Source organism: Acinonyx jubatus, chromosome B2 (genome assembly GCF_027475565.1).
Source record: "Acinonyx jubatus isolate Ajub_Pintada_27869175 chromosome B2, VMU_Ajub_asm_v1.0, whole genome shotgun sequence".
Taxonomy (NCBI): domain Eukaryota; kingdom Metazoa; phylum Chordata; class Mammalia; order Carnivora; family Felidae; genus Acinonyx; species Acinonyx jubatus.
In genome coordinates, this window is record NC_069385.1 from 73,752,179 (window position 1) to 73,776,469 (window position 24,291).

Below are 24,291 nucleotides of genomic sequence, written 5' to 3' on the forward strand. Positions count from 1 at the left end.
TCTTCAATGTCACTGCTAAGGTTCAAAAGACCCCAGGGCCAACTCCCAGAGGAATCATAAATGAATGCAAACCTACCAGAAACACTAAAGACAAAGTGAAGGCCAAGTTAATATAACAGAAATTACTTGACACTCTTTTATTAATTCAAAAATATTTATTGAGTGGCTGTTCTAGGCATCAAGGATCTAGCAGTAGACAAAACAAAGTCCCTGTCCTGGTGGAAGGGCATTCACTTGAGAAAATACACAATAAAAAAAAAGTGAACAATTCAGATAATCATAAGTGTAAAGAAGGAATGCACAGCATTTCTGGGAAGGCCTCTCTCTGAGGGGATAGCATTAGGACAGAGACCTGAATCTCAATGATGTGAGGGCACCAGGCCTGAAAAGACTCAGCAAGAGCATTCCAGGCAGAGGGAAAGGCAGATGTAAAATCCCTAAGTCTAGAACAAGTTGGGTGTATTCCAAGTCCCAGGGAGAGAGAGAGAGAGAGAGAGAGAGAGAGAGAGAGAGAGAGAATGAGCATCAGATAAAAGGTAAGAGTATAAAAGAATTTATAGGACAAGATATAAAAGATTACTTTTTTAAGTTTTTACTTGAAAATAATTTTGAACTTACAAAAAGGCAAAAAAAATAATAGTACAAAGATTTACATGCCTTCATTCAGATTTTCCTATTGTTAACATTTTATCCCTTTTGCTTTATCACTTTTGTGGGGTCTGTGTGTGTGTGTGTGTGTGTGTACAATTTTTTTGAACTATTTGAAAGTCTCAGGCATTATGGCTCTTTGCCCCTACACACTTCAATGTGTATTTCCTAAGAATGGGAATATTCTCTTATATAATTGACTTCAGTAAATTTAACATTAATAGAATAATTTTATCTAACCTCCGATCCACAATCCAATTTTATCTATTGACCTAACAATGTCCTTTATAGCCTTTTCCCCCTTCAGTACAGAACCCTGTCTAGAATCAGGTATTTCATTAGTTGTCATGGCTCAAATAAAACATTACTCATTTTGGATTTGTCTGATGGTTCCTTAGTTGTTTGGTTCAGGAATGGATCGTAGGCAGAATATTACCTAAGTGATGTTGGTCCTTTACAAGTTACTACATCTAAGGGAAATCAATGCCCATCTGTCCTTCACTGGCAATGTTAATTTTAATCGCCCAGTAAAGGTGTGATCTGATTTCTCTATTATAAAGTTACAATGCTTTTTTTCTCACAACCAAGAGATTGTAATGAAGAGGAAAAGCCTGCTAAGAAGATTTAGAACAAATAGACAATGATGTAGAAGTAGACCAAGAATCTGATATCCTAAAATCAGGTCAAGAAAGTGCTTGAAGAAGGAGCACATATTATTTGATATTAATTTTATATTACAAAATTGATGATACTTAATATTATACATTATGAAAATAGAACCTTACAGCTCATACTTTATAATTTTCAATGAGCTTTCAGGCATCATGTCTCATATGACACAATGACTTGGGTACGAACAAAATTGGAAAACAGTAAAAATCAAAGAGTTATAGTCTCTGCTCTGATACTATATGTTAGTGAAAACCCAGACTTCCATCAATCCAAATCCATAATGTGAACTGTTCCAAGACTGAAACAAGTATCCCTGAGAAGACCAACATTTCTTGGAGACGATGGAGAAACATAATGGTTACAAAAGTGGACTTAACAACAACTAAAATAAACATTTAGGATGAAAGACCTAAATGTAAAACAGGAAACCATCAAAATCCTAGTAGAGAAAACAGGCAGCAACCTCTTTGACCTTGGCAGTAACAACTTCTTACTAGATATGTCTCCTGAGGCAAGGGAAACAAAAGCAAAAATGAACTATTGGGACTTCATAAGATAAAAGGTTCCTACACAGCAAATGAAACAATCAACAAAACTAAAAGGCAGTCTATGGAATGGGAGAAGATATTTGCAAATGACATATCAGCTAAAGGGTTAGTATCCAAGATATATAAAGAACTTATAAAACTCTATACAGAATATACAAATAATCCAATATAAAAATGGGCAGAAAGGGCGCTTGAGTGGCTCAGTTGATTAAGTGTCCAACTTCGGCTCAGATCATGATCTCACAGTTCATGGGTTTTAGCCCCACATTGGGCTCCATGCTGACAGTGCAGAGACTGCTTGAGATTCTCTCTCTCCCTCCCACCTCTCTGTCCCTCCCCTGCTTGTTGTCTCTTTTCCCCAATCTCTCTCTCTCTCAAAAATAAATAAATAAACTTTTTTAAAAAATGGGCAGAGGGTGCCTGGGTGGCTCAGTCAGCTGAGCGTCCGACTTCAGCTCAGGTCATGATCGCACAGCTTGTGAGTTCAATGCTGCATCGGGCTCTGTGCTGACAGCTCGGAGCCTGGAGCCTGCTTCAGATTCTGTATCTCCCTCTCTCTCTGCCCTCCCCTGCTCGCACTCTGTCTCTCTCTCTCTCTCTCTCTCTCTCTCTCTCAAAAATAAATAAACATTTTAATAAATGGGCAGAAAACATGAATAGACATTTTTCTAAAGAAGACATACAGAGAGCCAACAGATACATGAAAAGATGCTTAACATCACTCACCATCAGGGAAATACAAATCAAAACTACAATGAGATATCACCTCACACCTGTCAGAATGGCTAAAATCAACAACACAAGAAACAACAGGTGTTGGGGAAGTTCTTACACTATTGTTGGGAAGGAAAACTGCATAGGGAGTAACCTCTTGATATTGGCCATAACAACTTCTTTTTAGAAGGAAACAAAAAACTAAAGGGAAGGGAAACAAAAGACTAAAACTAAGCTATTGGGACAACATCAAAATAAAAAGCTTCTGCACAGCAAAGGAAACAATCAATGAAACTAAAACACAGCCTTTGGAATGGGAGAAAATATTTGTAAATGACATCAGAAAAGGGTTAGTATCCAAAATATATAAAGAACTTATAAAACTCTACACCCCAAATGCAAATAATCCAGTGAAGAAATGGGCAGAAGACATGAATGCCTTTCCAAAGAAAACATCCAGATGGCTAACAGGCACATGAAAAGATGTTCAATATCACTCATCGTCAGGGAAATACAAATCAAAACCACAATGAGATACTACCTCAGACCTGGCAGAATGGCTAAAATTAATAACACAAGAAATAACAGATATTAACAAGGATGTAGACAAGGGTAAATCTCTTATACTGATGGTGGGAATGCAAACTGGTGCAGCCACTCTGGAAAACAGTACAGAATTCCCCCAAAAAGTTAAAAATAGAACTACCCTGCAATCCAGGAATTGCACTACTAGGTATTTACCCAAAGGATATAAAAATACTGATTTGAAGGGGCACATGCACGCTGATGTTTATAGCAGCACTATCAACAATAGCCAAACTAGGGAAAGAGCCCAAATGTCTACTGACTGATGAATGGTAAAGAAGATGTAGTATGTATATACAATGGAATATTACTCAGCCCTGAAAAAGAAGGAAATCTTACCATTTGCAATGACATGGATGGAGCTAGAGTATATTATGCTAAGCAAAATAATACCATATGATTCCACCCTTATTTGAAGTTTAAGAAACAAAACGGATGATATAGAGGGGGGGTAAAAGAGAGGGAAGCAAACCATAAGAGACTCTTAACTACAGAGAACAAACTGAGGGTTGGTGAAATAGAGGTGAGTGGGGGATGGGTTAAACGGTGATGGATATTAAGGAGGGCACTTGTTACGATGAGCACTGGGTGTTATAAATGATGAATCACTAAATTCTACTCCTGAAACCAGTATTATTCCATACATTGACTTAGAATTTAAATAAAACTTTAAAAAATTAAATAAATAAATAAATAAATAATAAAAATAAAATAAAAATTTATCCAATACATCCTAAATTCCAGGAAAAGCCCTACAGCTGCAGCAGAAAAAAAAACAGTATAGCTACCCCAGTGCAATTACCTTCTGGGGGTCTAAGAGATACAGGCTTGCTTCCCAGTCCTGTGATCTTGAGCAATTAACTTCTTGCAAATTTGGCTTTCTTTTCTAATGAGGTTGCTAATTTCTACCTCAAACTTCTAACTTAATATGGGAGATGGAATTCAAAGGTTTATCTCTATGCCACTCCTAAAACTCTGCTAAAAGGTCTCTAAGGGAGATAAAAGTTATAAACCAACAAAGACAAACAGTATAGCAGAACATAAAGCAATAATAAAATTTTGAAACCTAGAAAACAGATGAAATAATAATTTAGCAAATCAGAAAGCACTGAAACCCAAGTCAACAAGAAAAGTCCAGAAGCAGATTGATCTACATTGTAGTATAATTCAGGAGTTAGCAAATTTTTTTATGTAAAGGACCAGATTTAAGCTTTGCAAGTCATAGGGTCTCTGTCACAACTACTCAAATCTTCTTTGCAAAGGAAAAGCAGCCATAGGCAATACATGTCTATAAGAATGGCTGTGCTCCAGTTACACTTCATGATAAACAGGCAGGGACTGGGGGAGAAGGTCTGCTTGTGAACCAGCAAGCAGACCAGTTTGCCAAAGTCTGGTATAACACCTCAGAGATGAAGGCATCAGATACCTCCAAAAGCAGCAGAGCAATGGGTCTGAAAATAGGATTGAAAGTACATAGAAGAGGAAGCTAGGACCCCAGAATCCCTTTCCCACCAACTGCAGACAGATGAAGACTCCTCCCACACACTGCCAGAAGACTAGAGAATTATTATCTGGGAAACTGAATTCAGGAGATTCTGGACTTGGGTACATATGAAGGTGGGGGGGGGGGCGGTGCATGAGATGCCTTGATAAAAACAAGAGATTAACTAAAACAATATCAACTCCTAGTCCCTACTCAGCTGGCAGGGCCTGGCAAGCAGGCTTGGGCTCTTTCCACAGAAGACTAGTGGCTTTCTCTCTGGAGAAACTGATCAATCCTAGAGAAAAGATCTAATGAAGATGCTAAGAGTTGGTGGTCACCCAACAAAACAGTCTAGACAGAATATCCTAGAGTAAGCTCCCTGGTTAACCTCCTCCACCCAAATACACAGTCTCCAATCTCTTTTTTACTGCTTCTACCTTAAAGAATTATCCTGTGTCATTAAAGACAGAAGTAAAAATGAACATATAGGAATAATTTTTTAAAGAAAAAAAGAAAAACTCCAAGGAACAAAGCAGGTAGCTAAGAAAGCTTCAAAATATAATTAATTCTCGTCAGAAGATAAGAGAAGATATTTCATCCATGAAATAAAAGAAAGAGCTGAAAAAAAAAAACAGAGCATTACCAAAGAACACAAAAGAACTCTTGGAAATTAAAAATACAATGGCAGAAATTAATTCAAAAGAAGCATTGGAAAATAAAGTTGAGAAAGTCTTCCAGAGACTAGAACAAGAAAAAGAAAAAAAAAAAAACTAAGAAAATTGGTAGATCAATAGAAGGGGTCTAACATCTAAATAAACGTCATTCCAATCAGAGAGAACAGAGAAAATATGTTGTATTCTATAGCTTTGTATTTTCATAACATGTCTCTTTTTGTGAAAGCAAAGAGAGAATATGATTTAAATTCAAAACCCCATAAGTTTGTCTGTTGGAAAAAAACCTGGAACCCAAAAAGGATCATTCATACTCCACCTGGTTTCTTTCCAACACACATTTAGACTCATTATTCAAACCAGGAAAGGACTAACAAATTAGTTTTCTCTTTTCTAAGCCATGCAAATCAGTTTGAATAGTCTAATGTAATTCTTTATATACATCACCTCCTGTTTTTACCAAAGAATTTCATCAAGGCTTGTCACCCAACCTTCATCTGTGCCAAAGCATCCCTAGAATTCAGTATCTCCAAACAGAATCCTCCAATTTCGTGGAGTCAAGTGTGGGAAGGCCTTCACCTGACTTCAGGGGATAGGGATCTGGGATCCTGTCTCTTTAGACACTTTCAACCAATCATCTTCTTTTTAGATCCTCTTCTCACCACCTTCAGAAATATTTGATTTCTGCCCCTGCACGTTTGATTTGAATTAGATGGTCCTGTTATTTGAATGAAACATTAGACATTTGTGCACAAATAATAAATCCCTTCAACTGATTAATTTCCAAAAGGTTTCCCCAGAATTGCTAACACACAGATGCAAAAGGGCTAGTTACTAACAGACACTTATTACAAAGACTAACTTCTTTGTATGAAGGGGAAAGGCACTTACTTTCTCTCTCACAGACACACAGACACGTGGCAGCCTCAATTTTACAATTTTAGCTGACATCAAGAGCAAGTATAGATTTGTGAGAGTCCATTACTCTAGTTTACCTTTGAAATTGGCACAAACCTTTAGATACTTCCACATACTTTTCAAAGACTCTCTAAAACAAACCTTGGCTTTCAGTCTCTAAACTGGAGGCAGAAGTCCAACCAGGTCCTCTAGGCTCTCACCTTATAATTTCTGGCATCCAGATTGTCTAGAAATGTGGGACTCTGTTTTCAAAAAGAAATGAGTCACTTCACAAAGAAGTCATGATTTATAGCAACAGGTTCTTTTAGTTTCTAATTTTAAAATAATAAAGATATTTAACCAGGGAAGACAGCGAGATCAATGGCCATCAGACTTTAACACTCGAGCTCTGAAAGTGAACACACCTGCCACTCATTAAAAACTCAAGGGTCAGTAGTAACAGCATCAGGAGATGAGAATCAGGGAGACACAAGAGATCTTAAAGCTACACTGATTTTGACATTCCTTGACCCAGAGATGATGCTTCATCACTTTGTATGATTGTGAGGTGGGTACACTTTTTTCTCTTGAGACCAAGACAAATAGCAAAGATGATTTTATCAGCAGTCAGAGAGGCAAATATTCAATGGCATAGGAAATGATCTGACTACGTTGTTAACCTCACAGTTGAGAAAGACCACTGATCTCACTAAACCAAAGTCTAATGACCTTATAACAGAATTGGGTGTCCCAAATGCCTGGAAATAACAGAATTCTTAATAAAAGCAAACAAAAAGGTCATACATAAGGATTCACCTAGATTTCCTGTTATCTCCTACCCAAGGAGAAGACTTGCCCTATCTTTTTTTTAAGTATAATTAAGACACAGTGTCCCTCTATAGATGAATGGATAGAGAAGATGTGTGTGTGCGTGTGTGTGTGTGTGTGTGTGTGTGTGTAACAGAATATTACTCAGCCAAAACAAGAATGAAATTTTTCCATTTGCAACAACACAGATGGACCTAGAGAGTATAATGCTAAGTGAGATCAGTCAGAGAAAGATAAATACCATATGATTTCACTCATATGTAGAATTGAAGAAACACAACAAATGAACAAAGAAAAAAAGAGACAAACAAAACAACAGACTTAACAAATTGGTGGGTTACTAGAGAACAAATTGGTAGGTTACTAGAGGGGAAGTGGGAGGGATGGATGAAATAGGTGAAGGGGATTAAGAACACACTTACCATGATGAGCACTGAATAATGTATAAAATTGCTGAATCATGTTATACACCTAAAAGAATTTACCCATCTTTGATAGTAAGATCAAAAAACAAAAACAACATATTCCAATGTTTCCTTCACTAATGAAGGCAATGGAAGAGCTGCTTTAAAAAACATAATAAGATTTAATCTATAATCAGAGTAAGTAAATGTAAAATCTTTACTACCAGATGGTAAGATTCACCCTGAGAGCTGAAAAAAGTCAAGTCTGAGTTCTTGGAGCCCATGAGATGCATATTTCAGACAACATAATGTAAATGACTCCCAGAGTTGGGTGATCTTACTGGGACCTGTAACTGTCTCATGGATCCAGGATAGATACATGGTAGATCCAAGTGACTATGCAAAGACAACTCAGAAATAAAGGTCAGCATTAATTTCACTTGCAATTTCATATCTCAGAATAATTGAGGTCCCAATAAAAGATATAGCAAATATTTAAAGAAAATAACCTCAACATTTCAATTAGTCTGTTTATAATTCTCAGTGACAGGAAATAAGTTACCCCACATAATTACTGTATCCACAAGGATCTTACATATCTGTTAATATCAGCATTTAGTTAGGGAGTCATCAACTTATAGGAAAGGGGCTCAAAGTTTTGTCTATCTTGCAGACTAGAGGAAAAACAGTGTTTGTATGTGTGCGTGCACATGTGAGTGCACACACTTTATTTTTGGGCTTCAGTGTGCTTAGACAAAAGCAAGGTAAGATATCTGTTTTGCTGCCCCACATTTCTATGACCTAATTCCACCTTCTGTTTAAAGCACTTTACATGTAAAACTTCACATCATAACTAATACTAAACACAGCAATATCTGAATGTCAATTATGTATTAAGAACTATACCAAACACTGGATATATAGTGATTAAGAAAATAGAAAAAGTCCCTGCTCTCATCTTTAAAAATTGAGGCCACACTTTACTCATTATAACATACATCAAAGCATCTCACTTGGTACCTCAGTTCTATATAATAGATGCCAAATAAATGATTGTTAAATTGAATTGAATTTTTAGGAGATGTTCATTTCTAAATGAATTTCAATTGTAGTATTGCTATTTGTAAATGGGTGGTAGAGTGCAATTATTGTATCAATCAAATGTGAACTAATCAAATTCATAGTTTTTCACAAACACACAAGCACCAGCACTGAGACTAATGTTGGTTAGTAGGAATAGGCCAAACTGTTAGATTCTAAAATATTAATACCTAAAGATAGCTATTTTAATCTTAATGCCTCTCAACATTTCCATTTCTAAGTCATTATAATTTAAAATGAAAAAAATTAATGTTTATTCTTGAGACAGAGAGAGAGTACAAGCAGGGGAGAGGAAGGCAAAGGGGGACCGAGCATCCTAAGTGGGCTCTGTGATGACAGCAGAGAGCCCAATGCAGGGTTCAAACTCAAGAACCATGAGATTATTACCTGAGCCAAAGCCAGAAGCTTAACTGACTGAGCCACCCAGGCACAGTGAGTCATTACAATTTAAAATACTCCTATGTATCCACAGATACTTGAATTCTTCCTTTTAAATTAAAGATAATTTGTTTAAAAGCTTCCATATAGTATAATTCAGTAAGACTTGTTTCTTTTTTTTTTTCATCCAAAGCTGGCTCACAATGAGTATAGTCTTTTCCCCCAATCACTATTCCTCATTCCCAAATCAGCCAAAATTTGCTAAGCTGAGGGGCAACTCAACAGCAGGGCCTTCCACCTCAAAATGTCCCGTACAATGCCTAACATAAAGCAAAATCTCACTCATTGATTTTAACATTGGACCAAATCTATTGCTTTTGACTAGAAATCCTGTCTTCACACAGTGTTACAACCAATTTCCTTTGAGAAATGTTTTTTTAGATCTAACTTCATACTGTCTAACTTTTAAGATGACATGGGAACTCGAAAATATAGCATAGTTATGTTAACCAGTTAGACTAAAACATTTTCTTCTTCAGAAAAAAATTCTTAAACACTGATGAATTTTAAAAATAACTCAAAATTAGCTTTGGTTTTGTGTTTTTGGTCTCCTACATTATATTGGATGCCTTCAGTTGTTTCTTTTATTTTTCTTTTTCATTAAGGAACAAACTCAGAAACTTCATGATTTCTTTGTTCTGTTTTGTACTGCAAGCAACAAAGCATAATTTCTGCTCCTTTTAGACAAATCCATTTTTCTCTTCATACAGGAAAAAGTAACTACCGCCTAAAAATGTCTTATACTAGCACTTCCTTGTAAATAAGCAACACTCTAAACATATGTAGTGGGATAGATGTTCATGTGTTCAGACATACAAAAAGCAATATTTGTATATTCCTTGGTAATAACATAATTTCCTTCAAGCCCCATTCCATCTGATGAAAGATAATATAATCTTAGTCATCTCTGCTAGAGTTAGGCATTCCAGTTAAAATTCAATAAAATTTAGTTAAAAGGTCAATACAGGGTCCTCATCACCATTTTCCTCCCCCACTTAGTAACTTGTAAGTTCTGAGACAGAGACTATCTAGTGTCATGGAATGAGGACGGGGCATTTGTTCATGCTGGACACTCTGTCCAGGCTGGATCCTCTATACATGATGAAATCCCTGACCTGGTTCACTGTTCAGGCAGGATTATCTGTGCAGACTGGATTTGTTTTCCATATTAGTACCCTGTGGCCCATGGATACAGTCATTTCTTCTGTACAATGGCATCTACACAAACATACTCTTAGGCTGACTCCGATTACATCTTCCACTCTATTTCCACCAAAAGCATCACTCATCACAACTCTAGACCACTGTAGTTTGGCCCAATCTCTTTCTCAGCCTAGAGTAGCAGAAAACCTGATGCAGTGCTCTTGGGACCCCTCAGTTCCTCATACTGAGACCCTCTGTATTTACCATCCACATTGGTTGTCTACTCAGCTGTCACCACACCAGGTGCAGACAGAACTCCAGTGCAGTGCTTTTCAGTCCAGAAGTAGCTAAACCTCTCTCTGTGCTCATATTCCCATATACATTGATGGCTCCATTGCTAATATGAAAGGGAAGAAACAAGAAACAGGGCCCCTTTTCAGAAACCATCAATAACTGCCACATATCTTAAGTTTCCAACAATTTATGTCTCTTCCCCACATCTCAGAATATTATATAGTCTTGGAGAAAGAGAAAATAATACTGGTTATGACAAAAAAAAACACCTGATGACATGAAAGCTCTGCTTTTGAGAAACCAAAATTCAAGACTTTAAAGCTCAAAATTATTGTCTATCTTGAGATTCAAAAGAGAATTTTTAAAAAGCTTCATTAATCCCTAAACTTTCTCTCTTTCTGGACTTCCAGAATAGCAATATACCTTAGGGTAGACAATAATTATTATCTAAAGACAATAATCTTAGAATGTTTGAGCTACTTCAACTATGGGAAAGTGAGTACATAATGGTTAGAGTCCAGGTTTAAAAGGAAGCAAAGTTAGTTATTTCAAACTCAGAAAGTTTAATACAGGCAATTAGTTTGAAAGGAGCTAGATAGCTTGTTATGTGTCCTGCACCTGTGAGCACTACTATATTAAAAAGGGGTCATACACTGTCCAGGGCCTGGCCCTTAAGGAGGTGTTTTTGGAGTGTTTTGCGTTGTTGTGACTCTGGTTGCTTTATCTGCCTACTCGTAGTGATGGTTCGGACTTTCTACCAGGTGTGCTTTGATTTGTTCATTGAAGTAACCCTGGAAAATATTTAAAAAGGCAGGTGGGTGGTAGAAGCAGCTTTATCCCATACAAAGAGAGAAATGACAGGGGAGGGGAAAAATAAAGGGAAAAAAATTGACCGGGCAGAGAATCAGAGAAACTATATGGCTTAATCCAGAGAAAGAGAGAGAGAGAGAGAGAGAGAGAGAGAAATAAAGAAGGAGATACATAAGAGGTGTAAAAAGAATAGATTAAAAATGTCTGCTTAAACAAACCAACAACCATTTGGACAGAAAAATAGCCAAAATGATGAAACAGAAGAATTCTCCTCAAAAGAAATTCCAGGAAGAAATGACAACTAGAGAATTGCTTAAAATAGATATAAACAATATATCTGATCAAGAATTTAGAATAATAGTCATAAGATTAATAGCTGGGCTTGAAAAAACACAGAAGACAGCAGAGAATCTACTGTTGCAGAGATCAAGGAACTAAGAAATAGTCACAAATAATTAAGAAATGTTGTAAATGAGATGTAAAATAAACTAGATGCAGTAACAGCAAGGATGGAGGAAGCAGAGGGGAGAATAAGTGAAATAGAAGATAAAATTATGGAAAATGATGAAGCCAAGAAAAAGAGAGATAAGAAAATACTAGAGCACGAGAGGAGAATTAGAGAACTAAGTGATTCAATGAAACATAATAATATCTGTATCATAAGTGTTCCAGAAGAAGAAGAGAGAAAGAAAGGGGCAGAAGATCTACTTGAATAAATTATAGCTGAGAGCTTCCCTAATCTGGGGAAGGAAGCAGACATCCAAATCCAGGCACAGAGAACTCCCTTCAGATTCAACAAGAATAGGTCTTCACCACACATATCATAGTGAAAATGAAAAAATACAAAGATAAAGAGAGAATTTTGAAAGCAACTAGGGACAAACAAGCCTTAACCTACAAGGGTAGACACATAAGGCTAGTAGCAGACCTGTCCACTGAAATTTGGCAGGCCAGAAGGGAGTGGCAGGAAATATTCAATGTGATGAATAGGAAAAACATGCAGTCAAGGATCCTTTATTCATCAAGGTTGTCATTCAGAATAGAAGGAAAGATAAAGACTTTCCCAAACAAAGACAAAAAAAACAAAAAACAAAAAACTGAAAGAGTTCACAATCACTAAACCAGCCCTAAAAGAGATCCTAACAGGGACTCTGTGAGTGGAACTCTGAAAAGACTACAAAGGATCAGAGATATCACCATAAGCATGAAACCTACAGATAACACAATGACACTAAATTCATATATTTCAATAAAAACTCTGAATGTAAATGGAATAGGTGCTCCAACAAAAGACATAGGGTATCAGAAAGGATTAAAAAAACAGATCCATTTAGATGCTGTCTACAAGAGACTCATTTTAGACCTGAGGATACCTGCAGATTGAAAGTGAGGGGATGGAGAACCATCTATCATGCTACTGGAAGTCAAAAGAAAGCTGGAGTAGCCATACTTATATCAGACAAACTAGATTTTAAACTAAAGACTGTAACAAGAGATGAAGAAGGGCATTATATCATAATTACAGGGTATTTCCATCAATAAGAGCTAACAATTGTAAATGTTTGTGCCCCCAACTTGAAAACACCCAAATATATAAATCAATTAATCACAAACGTAAGCAATATTATTGATAAGAATATGGTAATGCACAGTGCTTTAATACTCCACTTACAACAATGAACAGATCATCTAGGCAGAAAATCAAGAAAGGAACAATGGTCTTGAATGATACACTGGACCAGATGGATTTGACAGATACTTAACAAATACAGTTTTTGACAGAACTTTTCATTCAAAAGCAGCAGGATACACATTCTTCTCAAGTGCAAATGTAACATTCTCCAAGACAGATCACATACTGGGTCACAAAACAGCCCTCAATAAATATAAAAGCATTGAGATCATACCATGCATATTTTCAGATAACAACACTATGAAACTTGAAATCAACCACAAGGAAAAAAAACCTCCAAATGCATGGAAGTTAAAGAACAACCTACTAAAGAATGAATGGTCAACCAGGTGATTAAAGAAGAAATTTAAAAATATGTGGAAGCAAATGAAAATGAAAACACAACAGTCCAAACCCTTTGGGATGCAGCAATGGCAGTCATAAAATGAAACCTCACTACAATCCAGGCCTATCTCAAGAAACAAGAAAAATCACAAATATAAAACCTAACCTCACACCTAAAGGAACTAGAAGCAGAACAGCAAAGAAACCCCATTGCCAGCAGAAGAGAAATAATAAAGATGAGAGCAGAAATAAACAATATAGAATAAAAAAAAAAGAGACAAAAAACAAAACACAAAAAAGAGTAGAACAGATCAATGAATCTAAGAGCTGGTTTTTTGAAAGAATAAAAAAAATTGGTAAACCCCTAGCCAGACTTCTCAAAAAGAAAAGAGGACCCAAACAGATAAAATCACAAATGAAAGAGGACAGATCACAACCAATACCACAGAAATACAAATAATGCATTATAGTAATAGAGAATAATATGAATAATTATATGCCAACAAACTGGACAACCTGGAGAAAGGGACAAATTCCCAGACACTACTGAAACTACCAAAACTCAAATGGGAAGAAACAGAAAATTTTAACAGACCCATAACCAGCAAAGAAATTGAATCAGTTATCAAACATCTTCCAACAAACAAGAGTCCTGGTCCAGATGGCTTATCAGGGGAATTCCACCAGACATTTGAAGTAGAGTTAATACTATTCTTCTCAAGCTGTTACAAAAAAATAGATATGGAAGGAAAGCTTCTGGACTCATTCTATGAAGCCAGCATTACCTCGATTCCCAAACCAGACAGAGACTCACTAAAAAGAATTATAGGCTAATATCCCTGATGACTATGGATGCAAAAATCCTCAACAAGATACTAGCAAATTAAATTCAACATTATATTTTTTTAATGTTTATTTATTTTTGACAAAGAGAGAGACAGAGCATGAGCAGGGGAGGGGCAGAGAGAGAGGGAGGCACAGAATCCAAAGCAGGCTCCAGGCTCTGAGCTGTCAGTACAGAGCCCAACATAGGGCTCAAACTCACAGACTGCGAGATCATGACCTGAGCCGAAATCAGATGCTCAACCAACTGAGCAACCCAGGCGCCCCCAAATTCAACATTATATTAAAATAATTATTCACCATGATCAAATGGGATTCATTCCTGGGCTGCAGGTCTCATTCAATATTCACAAATCAATCAACGTGATACATCAAATCAATAAAAGAAAGGATAAGAACTATGTGATCCTGTCAATAGATGAAGAAAAAGTATTTGACCAAATACAGCATCATTTCTTAATAAAAACCCTCAAGAAAGTCTGGATAGAAGGAATATACCTTAACATCATGAAAGCCATATATGAAAAGCCCATACAACATCTTCAATGGCGAAACACTGGAGCTTTCCCCCTGAGATCAGAACCACAACAGGGATGTCGACTCTCACCACTGTTAACATAGTGTTGGAAGTCCTAGCCTCAGCAATCAGACAACAAAATGAAATAAAAGGCACCCAAATTGGCAAAGAAGAAGTCACACTTTCACTTTTCACAGATAACAATAATACTCTACATGGAAAACCCAAAAGACTGCCAAACAAGCTGCTAGAACTGGTACATGAATTCAGCAAATTCAAAGGATATAAAATCAATGCAGAAATCAGCTGCATTTCCATACATCAATAATGAAGCAACAGAAAGAGAAATCAAGATATCAATCCCGCTTACAACTGCACCAAGAATCATAAAATACCTAGGAATAAACCTAACAGAGGTGTAAAAGCTCTGTATGCTGACAAACTATAGAAAGCTTATGAAGAAAACTGAAGAAGACAAAAAGAAATGGAAAAACATTCCATGCTCATGGATTGGAAGAATAAATATTGTTAAAATGTCGATACTACCCAAAGCAATCTACACATTCAATGAAATCCCAATCAAAATTGCACCAGCATTCTTCTCGAAGCTAGAACAAACAATCCTAAAATTTGTATGGAACCATAAAAGACCCCAAATAGTCAAAGTAGTATTGAAGAAGAAGACCAAAGCAGGAGGCATCACAATCTCAGACTTTAGCCTCTACTATAAAGCTGTAATCATCAAGACAGCATGGTATTGGCACAAAAACAGACACATAGACCAGTGGAATAGAATAGAAACCCCAGAACTAGACCCACAAACGTATGGCCAACTCATCTTTGACAAAGCAGGAAAGAACATCCAATGGAAAAAAGACAGTCTCTTTAACAAATGGTGCTGGGAGAACTGGACAGCAACATGCAGAAGGTTGAAACTAGACCACTTTCTCACACCATACACAAAAATAAACTCAAAATGGATGAAGGACCTGAATGTGAGACAGGAAACCATCAAAACCCTAGAGGAGAAAGCAGGAAAAAAAACTCTTTGACCTCAGCCGTAGCAATTTCATACTCAACACACCTCCAAAGGCAAAGAAATTTAAAGCAAAAATGAACTATTGGGACCTCATCCAGATAAAAAGCTTCTGCACTCCAAAGGAAATAATCAACAAAACTAAAAGGCAACCAACGGAATGGGAAAAGATATTTGCAAATGACATATTGGATAAAGGGCTAGTATCCAAAATCTATAAAGAACTCACCAAACTCCACACCTGAGAAATAAATAATCCAGTGAAGAAATGGGCAGAAAACATGAATAGACACTTCTCTAAAGAAGACACCAGATGGCCAACAGGCACATGAAATGATGCTCAACGTTGCTCCTCATCAGGGGAAATACAAATCAAAACCACACTGAGATACTACCTCATGCCAGTCAGAGTGGCTAAAATAAACAAATCAGGAGACTATAGATGCTGGAGAGGATGTGGAGAAACGGGAACCCTCTTGCACTGTTGGTGGGAATGCAAACAAGTGCAGCTGCTCTGGAAAACAATGTGGAGTTTCCTCAAAAAATTAAAAATAGATCTACCCTATGACCCAGCAATAGCACTGCTAGGAATTTACCCAAGGGATACAGGAGTGCTGACGCATAGGGACACATGCATCCCAATGTTTATAGCAGCACTTTCAACAATAGCCAAATTATGGAAAGAGCCTAAATGACCATCAACTGATGAATGGATAAAGAAATTGTGGTTTATATACACAATGGAATACTGCTTGGCAATGAGAAAGAATGAAATCTGTACATTTGCATCAATGTAGATGGAACTGGAGAGTGTTATTCTAAGTGAAATAAGTCAGTCAGAGAAAGACAGATACCATATGTTTTCACTCATATGTGGATCCTGAGAAACTTAACAGAAAACCATGGTGGAGAGGAAGGGGGAAAAAGTTACAGAGAGGGAAGGAGGCAAATGATAAGAGACTCAAATACTGAGAACAAACTAAGGGTCAATGGGGGGTGGGGGAGAGGGGAAAGCAGGTGATGGGCATTGAGGAGGGCACTTGTTGGGATGAGCACTGGGTGTGTATGGAAACCAATGTGACAATAAATTATATGAAAGAAAGAAAGAAAGAAAGAAAGAAAGAAAGAAAGAAAGAAAGAAAAGAAAGAAAGAGAAGGAAGGAAGGAAGGAAGGAAGGAAGGAAGGAAGGAAGGAAGGAAGGAAGGAAGGAAGGAAGGAAGAAAGAAAGAAAGAAAGAAAGAAAGATGAAAGGAGCTTGAAAGCTATCAGAACAAACATTGGACTTTGAGGTAAATCTAGAAGGCAGCCACCACCCACAGGTTGGAAGAACAAAAATGAAAAGATAGGTGTTACCAGAGGTCAGGAGCTCAGAAGAGGTGCTACCATGGGGTTGAAGTTCTGGCCAGTGAAGCAGTGCTCCTGGCTGGTAAACAGATCTCTGGGCAGGGATGGATCGCACATGGCTGGCACTCAGCCCTCTGAGAAAACACTACAATCCAGTGCCTGGACTCCTGAAGACAGTACTACAATGGCTGGCTCTCAAACCTCTGTGGAAGGTACTGCTCACCTGATCGTGGATTCTTCAGGGGGGCTCCTTGAACAACTAGTGCTCATATCTCTGAGGGCCTTGCCCATCTAATCCTTGGACATTTGAGGAGCTGTGCATGCCTCCTAATGACACTCAAAGCTCTGAATTGAAGCTACTTGGGGAGGGGGGCATTTTTTCAGTACTCAGCAGAGGTACTACACATCTGGCACTTCTACCACTGAAGGAGATACCCTGCAGCTGCTATTTGGCCTTCCACAAAATGCAGGATCTAGAATTGTCTACTGCTCCTGTAGCAACCAATGCTGGAAGCATGCTTATAGGACTTGCACACAGGATGAGTGTCCCTTTTCCTTTTCTCCTGCTTTCCAATCTCCTCCCAGTTCCTCCCATTGAAGCCACTAGGGAATCTTGAGAATGTAGTTTTCAGACTTTTAGACTGATATCACAGAGCCGAGTATAGAAGGATGGGCATGAGTTAAGAAATAACATGTTAAAAAGAAAGAAAGAAAGAAAGAAAGAAAGAAAGAAAGAAAGAAAGAAAGAAAGAAAGAGAGAGAGAGAGAGAGAGAGAGAGAAAGAAAGAAAGAAAGAAAGAAAGAAAGAAAGAAAGAAAGAAAGAAAGAAAGAAAGAAAGAAAGAAGCATTAGTAGCTAGTACAGCACACAAGACAATGTGTCACTGGAGGGAAGGACTATGAGGACACTTCAAAGTGTTGTGCAGAAGATACTTTACAAGCAAGTAAAAGTACTACAAAAGTACCTGGACCTAGGCATGAGTTCTCCCAACTGCCTTCAAACAAGGAAGCTTATAATTTATTTTTACTTTTTTGACAAAATGTTGGAATTTACTATCTTAAGCTTTTAGAATACTAAAACTTGGCTATGCCATCCACTAAGAAAGCACCCTAATAAAATGAGGGATAGATACATTTTGCTGGAGAAACTAGGGAAGCAAAATTTTAGCCTCTGCTCACTTGAGCAAGGCCTGCAGTGGAAACCCTCAGGAATTCTGATCTGCATCATCTGCACCATTATTCAGTAGGTGAAAGTGAGTCACAAGAGGCAGCCCAGAACCAAGTTCACCATCAGTACAACTTGTATATTATGGTTCCCTGGCACAGACTAACCCAACATGTCCTATTCCCCTCCCGTCACAGACTCTGAGTTTGTCTACGTCTCTTCTCAGGCCCCTGCTCTAGCTCTATCTCCTGATTTGAAGTTTCACTGTACCTCTTTTTGTCCTTAAGGTGGTTAATTTTACATGTCAACTTTACTAGGCTATGGTGTACAGTTGTTTGATCAAATGCTAGTCTAGATATTGCTGTGAAATTATGTTTTAGATGTGAGATTAACATTTATAATCAGTAGACTTTGAATAAAGAAGGTTATCCTCCATCCCATAATGTGGGTGGGCCTCATCCAATCAGCTGAATGATTTAAGAGCAAACACTGAGTTTTCTTGAAGAAGAAGGAATTCTTCCTCAAGACTGTAACATAAAAACCCTGCTTTAGTTTCCAGCCTGCTGCCCTGTAGATTTTAAACTCAAAACTAAAACATCAACACACCCTGAGTCTACAACCTGTCAGCCTGCCCTACAAATTTCAGGCTTGCTAGCCTCACAGTTGCATAAGACAGTTCCTTAAAATAATCTTTCTCTATGTATATGTATGTGTATGTGTGTGTATGTGTGTATATTCTATTGGTTCTGTATCTCCACAGAACCCCAAGCCATAGATCCCCTCACTCACCTTTGTCTTCCCCTAATATTAGTTCAAGTCATCTCTGGCTACTGCTACATTGAGATTCCAAGTCTAGTTGTGAGCACAATTTTTTAAATACCCCCTTCCTGGGTTAAGTATATCCATGACCTACTATATATACTTCCCAAAGTCCCCAGAAGTCTTGACCAGCCTTCTGTCCTCCTGACTGGGAATGGAAAGTCATTTATTATCTTCTGACTCTTAATCACCATCGTATGGCCTGCCTAGGGCCTTCACGTTCCTGCTGGAATTATGTGATTGCTGGCAGCCTCTTGTACAGTCCACACTGAGCTGCTTGGGTCCTAGAGGTCTACTGGAGAAGAAAGGAGGGGCTGGGAGGTTACACAGAAACCCTGCAGAGTGAGCATCATCACCATGAGCTTCACCTGCTACCCCACTGTGTCCAGGGGCATCTGTCATGAAGGAAAGAAGTCAAGCTTTATGCAAGTATTTTAATGTAACTCAAAAACTGAAAGATTAAGTACTGTTCAAGCGATAAAGTAGCCAGCTGCTAAATTGTTTTCTACTTTTCCCCAGAAAGGAAAACAAGCCTTGGGTGTTTTCAGACTGATTACAAAGGTTTTGCTCTAGATTTTATTGAAGCAGATGCGTTTGGCTGCTTTTTTGTGGCTAAAAGCCATGCTAACCCAAATCACTCATATCTTTCTGTCATTCTAATTGCTCCACAGTTCACTTTAGAGAAGCTCTTAACAGCTTTTCTATTTTAAAGTGCTGCAGAGAGAGAGTTGAGGTGTTCAAGTATGCACCCTTCCCCATAAACATCTCAGGGCCCAGGGGGAGAAAACTAATATTTACTGAACCCTCTCTCTCCAAGGTCAGCAGAGATGTTCAACCAACCAAATCCAATGACCTTTTATCTGTCTTTATTCTATTTGATCTCCTCCATTCATGTTAAAAAACATTTACAGAAACCTACTGGGTATCTGGCTCTATCTAAGCACTGGGGACAAAGAAATCAACAAGACACAGTTCCTATTCCCAAATGAAGTGAAAGAAAGAGAAAATATTAAGATACATGAGATGGTTCCATAAGAGCATGTAAATTAAAGGTATTCATGAAGGAGCACAGAAAAAGACCACCTTACTCAGGCTGAGATTTCAAGAGATGACTTCCCGGAGGAAGAAGCAGGAACTAATGCATAAAGATTTAAGTACAAATTAGCTCATTAGTTGAGGGAGAGAAAGATGACCCAGGAGAAGAATCACTTGTACAAATGTAGCAAGGCATGAGTCATCAGGAAGCATCTTCAAGAACTGCCAGAAGATTGACTAGAGGAAAACATATGTATAGAGATGGGCAGGCAGGACAAAAAGGAGGTAGAGGAAGCCCCAAAGGATCTTACAGGAGCACTCTAACAGCAACATGGAAATTGACTGCTGTTAAACAAGACAGAAAAGGCATAAAGAAAGATTCTTTAGAAAGTTGTTGAATAACCTATGGTGAGAACCTGAACTAAGGAACTGGCTGACTCATCCTGTGCTTAAATGAGATGGCATGTACAAGAGAAGAAAATGTCAGTTGGTGGATGGATTCAGTGTGTTGACTTTGAGGAGCCTGCAGACCAACAAGATACAAGGCTCTGGCTAGAACATAAATGTGGGAAATGAGTGCATACTCAGTAATTAAAAGAATTAGTATGGCTACAATTGCCCAGTGTGGAGAGGAACAGTGACCTGAAGACAGAACCTGTGAAAGGGATGACATTTTATAGAAGTGCAAAAGGTGATGAGCCTGAAAAATAAAGGAGCAGCCAAGAGGAGGAAATTCAAGAGACAGCAGAATCAAAGAAGCATTTAAAACTGTTGACCACCTAGGACAGGATCTGTGTAAAAGCTGATGGAACATGGGTAATGGAAGTAATAGTTTCCATTTTACAAATGTACTCTGTTCTTTTGCCTTCCTGAGTAAATAATATTTCACATGAGGCATCCATCTGCTTATGGGAAAATTAAATTTGTACATAACAAATGCAAAGAAAGGACAAAGAGAATGTCTGTTTTTTGCACTCTGCATACAAACTGGATATGCAGCAAGTTAACAAACTGTTCACCAAGATGTTATCTAAGCAAAGAGTAGGCTGAAAGACTTAGACTATAGGATTTACTTATGTGGAGGGCTGTTCCATACCCCTACCAACAGCCAGGACAGACAAGGGAAGATATAATGAAGAATAAATAAATAAGACATCTGGCTGTTTCTGGCCTGGGAAGAGAAAAGAGAAAGAGACTGGAAGCTAGCAAACTGGATCCCATTTCCCCTCCCTGGATGTGAGGGAAATATGCATTATATAAGTGAAGAGAAAATCAATGACAAAGATATGGGCTACAGTAACCCACTCATTTTGTCATGTAAGACTCTGGGAAAAGAACATCTTTTAAGTTGTTCCCTTTCCCCCAAATACCACAACATGAGATGCAAACACAGCTGCTTGGCTATGTAGTATGTGCAAAAAGGGAAGGTTCTAGGTTAAGCTCTCTCAAACCTCCCCAGTTCCTGCATTTGTATAGCCAAGGCACAGTGGGCCTGCCAAGGGGCCTATTGGGCAAAGCTAGGTGACCTCACAGAGGAAACTTAGTAGTCACTGCGGCAGCAAGCTGGACAAAGGCTAAGGCAGTCATTCGGGAACAAAGTGAGGCCAGTCAGCCAGGAGCACTACTAGATCCTTGCAAAGAGAACAAATTATGTGACATCAGCTATAGACTGCCTATAACAGGGCCAACAGCACCCATCCAGCCATGAGACATTACTCCAGAGTCTTCTAAGTAACTGTAAGCATACTTCCCAGGACAAGTAGGAGCCAGGGAACCCCTTCCTTGACATACCTAGAGGCCTCCCTTAGAGAAGGGAGCAGCAGCTGGAGAAAGCCATCTGAGAAACTGAGTATCTTTCCCAAGAAGTAACAACAACAAAACCCTCCTAATATCATATTGGCCTTTGTTTATCCCAGATGACAGATTCAGTCCATCTGTTTTCCTCCTACTCCATAGATAAAAGCTCAAGCAAAAATGAGATTCATTGCAGATAACATAAAGATTTTTTTTTCCTCACATTAGAGTGGAAGCATAATTTGCACTTTTATATATAATGCACTTTCATAATTTGCACTTTTATATAATCTTTTATATATCATTTAGGACATAATACATGCTACATATATTTTAGCTATGGCTTAGCTTGTCAAAATATTAGCAAAGGAATAAAAATGGAATGAACTCACAATGACAAGGAATAAGAGGAGCCATCTATAAAGTAATTTCAATAAATTTATAGAAAAACAAAGGAGATAAAAGAACATACAGAATCAGCATGGCAGAGGAACCCACAATCTAGCTTCAGAGTTGACAAATTTTTTCTATAAAGGCCAGATAGTAAATATTTTAGATTTTATGAGCCAAGATGCAAAATTGGGGATGCTATGCAAGTCTCTGTTGCAACCACTCAATTCTGTCATTGTAGCACAGAAACAGCCATAGATAATACATACATGAGTGAGCATGATTAGGTCCCAATAAAATGTATTTATAGACACTGAAATTCCAATTTGATATAATTTTCACATCATAAGTTATTTTTAATCTTATTTAATATGAGATCTACCCTCAATAAATTTTTAAGAGTACAATACATTGTTGTTTATAGGTACAATGTTGTAGAGTAGATCTCTAGAGCTTAGCTGAAAATTTATGTCCTTTGATTAGTAAATCTCCATTTCCCCTCTCTCACAGACCCTGGCAAACACTATTCTACTTCTTGATTCTATGAATTGTATGAATTAGATTTTTTTTTTAATAAACTCTATGCCCAACAGGAGGCTCAAACTCATGACCCCAAGATTAAGAGTCACATGCTCTACTGACTGGAGACAGCCAGAGACCCCTGAATTTAACTATTTTAGATACCTATTATAAGTGGAATCATGTGGTATTTGTCCTTTCCTGACTTCCTTATGTCACTTAGCATAATGTCCTCCATGTTCATTCATATTGTCACCTATTACAGACTTTCCTTTTTCTTTTTAAAAAAAATTTTTTAATGTTTATTTATTTTTGAGACAGAGGGAGACAGAGCACGAGTGGGGGAGGGGCGGAGAGAGAGGGAGACACAGAATCTGAAACAGGCTCCAGGCTCTGAGCTGTCAGCACAGAGCCCCACGCAGGGCTCGAACTCATGAACCATGAGATCATGACCTGAGCTGAAGTTGGAGGCTTAACCAACTGAGCCACCCAGGCGCCTGCTTACTTGCTTGCTTGCTTTCTTTCTTTCTTTCTTTTCTTTTTTTTTTTTTTAATTTTTTTTAATGTTTATTTATTTTTGACAGAGACAGAGACAGAGAGAGAGAGAGAGAGAGAGAGAGCATGAGCAGGGGAGGGGCAGAGAGAGAGGGAGACACAGAATCCGTAGCAGGCTCCAGGCTCTGAGCTGTCAGCACAGAGCCTGAGGCAGGGCTCAAACTCACAGACCGCAAAATCGTGACCTGAGCTGAAGTCGGTCGCTCAACTGACTGAGCCACCCAGGCACCTTCTTTCTTTTTTTTAATGGTTATTGTGAATCTTGCAACTTGAGTAATATTGCCATATCAGTAATGAACATAGGAGTGTTAAATATTATTAGTTTCATATTTATTAAAATTCCACCTCAAAATATAAATACTAAAATGTAATTTAAAATTACATTTTGGGAAATTAAATAAAGGTGGTCAAAAGGTACAAACTTTCAGTTAGAAGACAAGTAAGTACTAGGGATGTGATGTACAACATACTGCTATAGTTAATACTGCTATATGGTATATTTGAAAGTTGCTAAGAGAATAGATCCTAAAAGTTCTCATCACAAAGAAAAAACACTTTTTTTTTGTAACTATATGAGATGATGGATGTTTACCAAAGTTATGGTAGTAACCATTTCACAAAACATGTAAGTTAAGAGTCATTGTGCTGTATAACCTTAAGCTTATACTATATTATATATATACTATATGTCAATTATATCTCAATAAAATTATATATATGTATATATATAGATATAGATATATAATCATAGAAATAATTTCTATTGAGATATAATATATCTCAATTTCATTGAGATATAATATATGAGATATATATAGATATATGTAGATAGATAGATAGATAGATAGATTACATATTTGAAAGGAAGATAAAATAAAATATAAAAACTATCCTTAGCTCTCAAGCTATACAAAAAGAGATGGCTGGCCAGATTTGGCCCATGGACCATAGTTTGCCAATCCCTGTTCTAGAGCATGTTGATGTGAGAAATGTTTAGTTCCAGACTGAAAAACAAAGATCC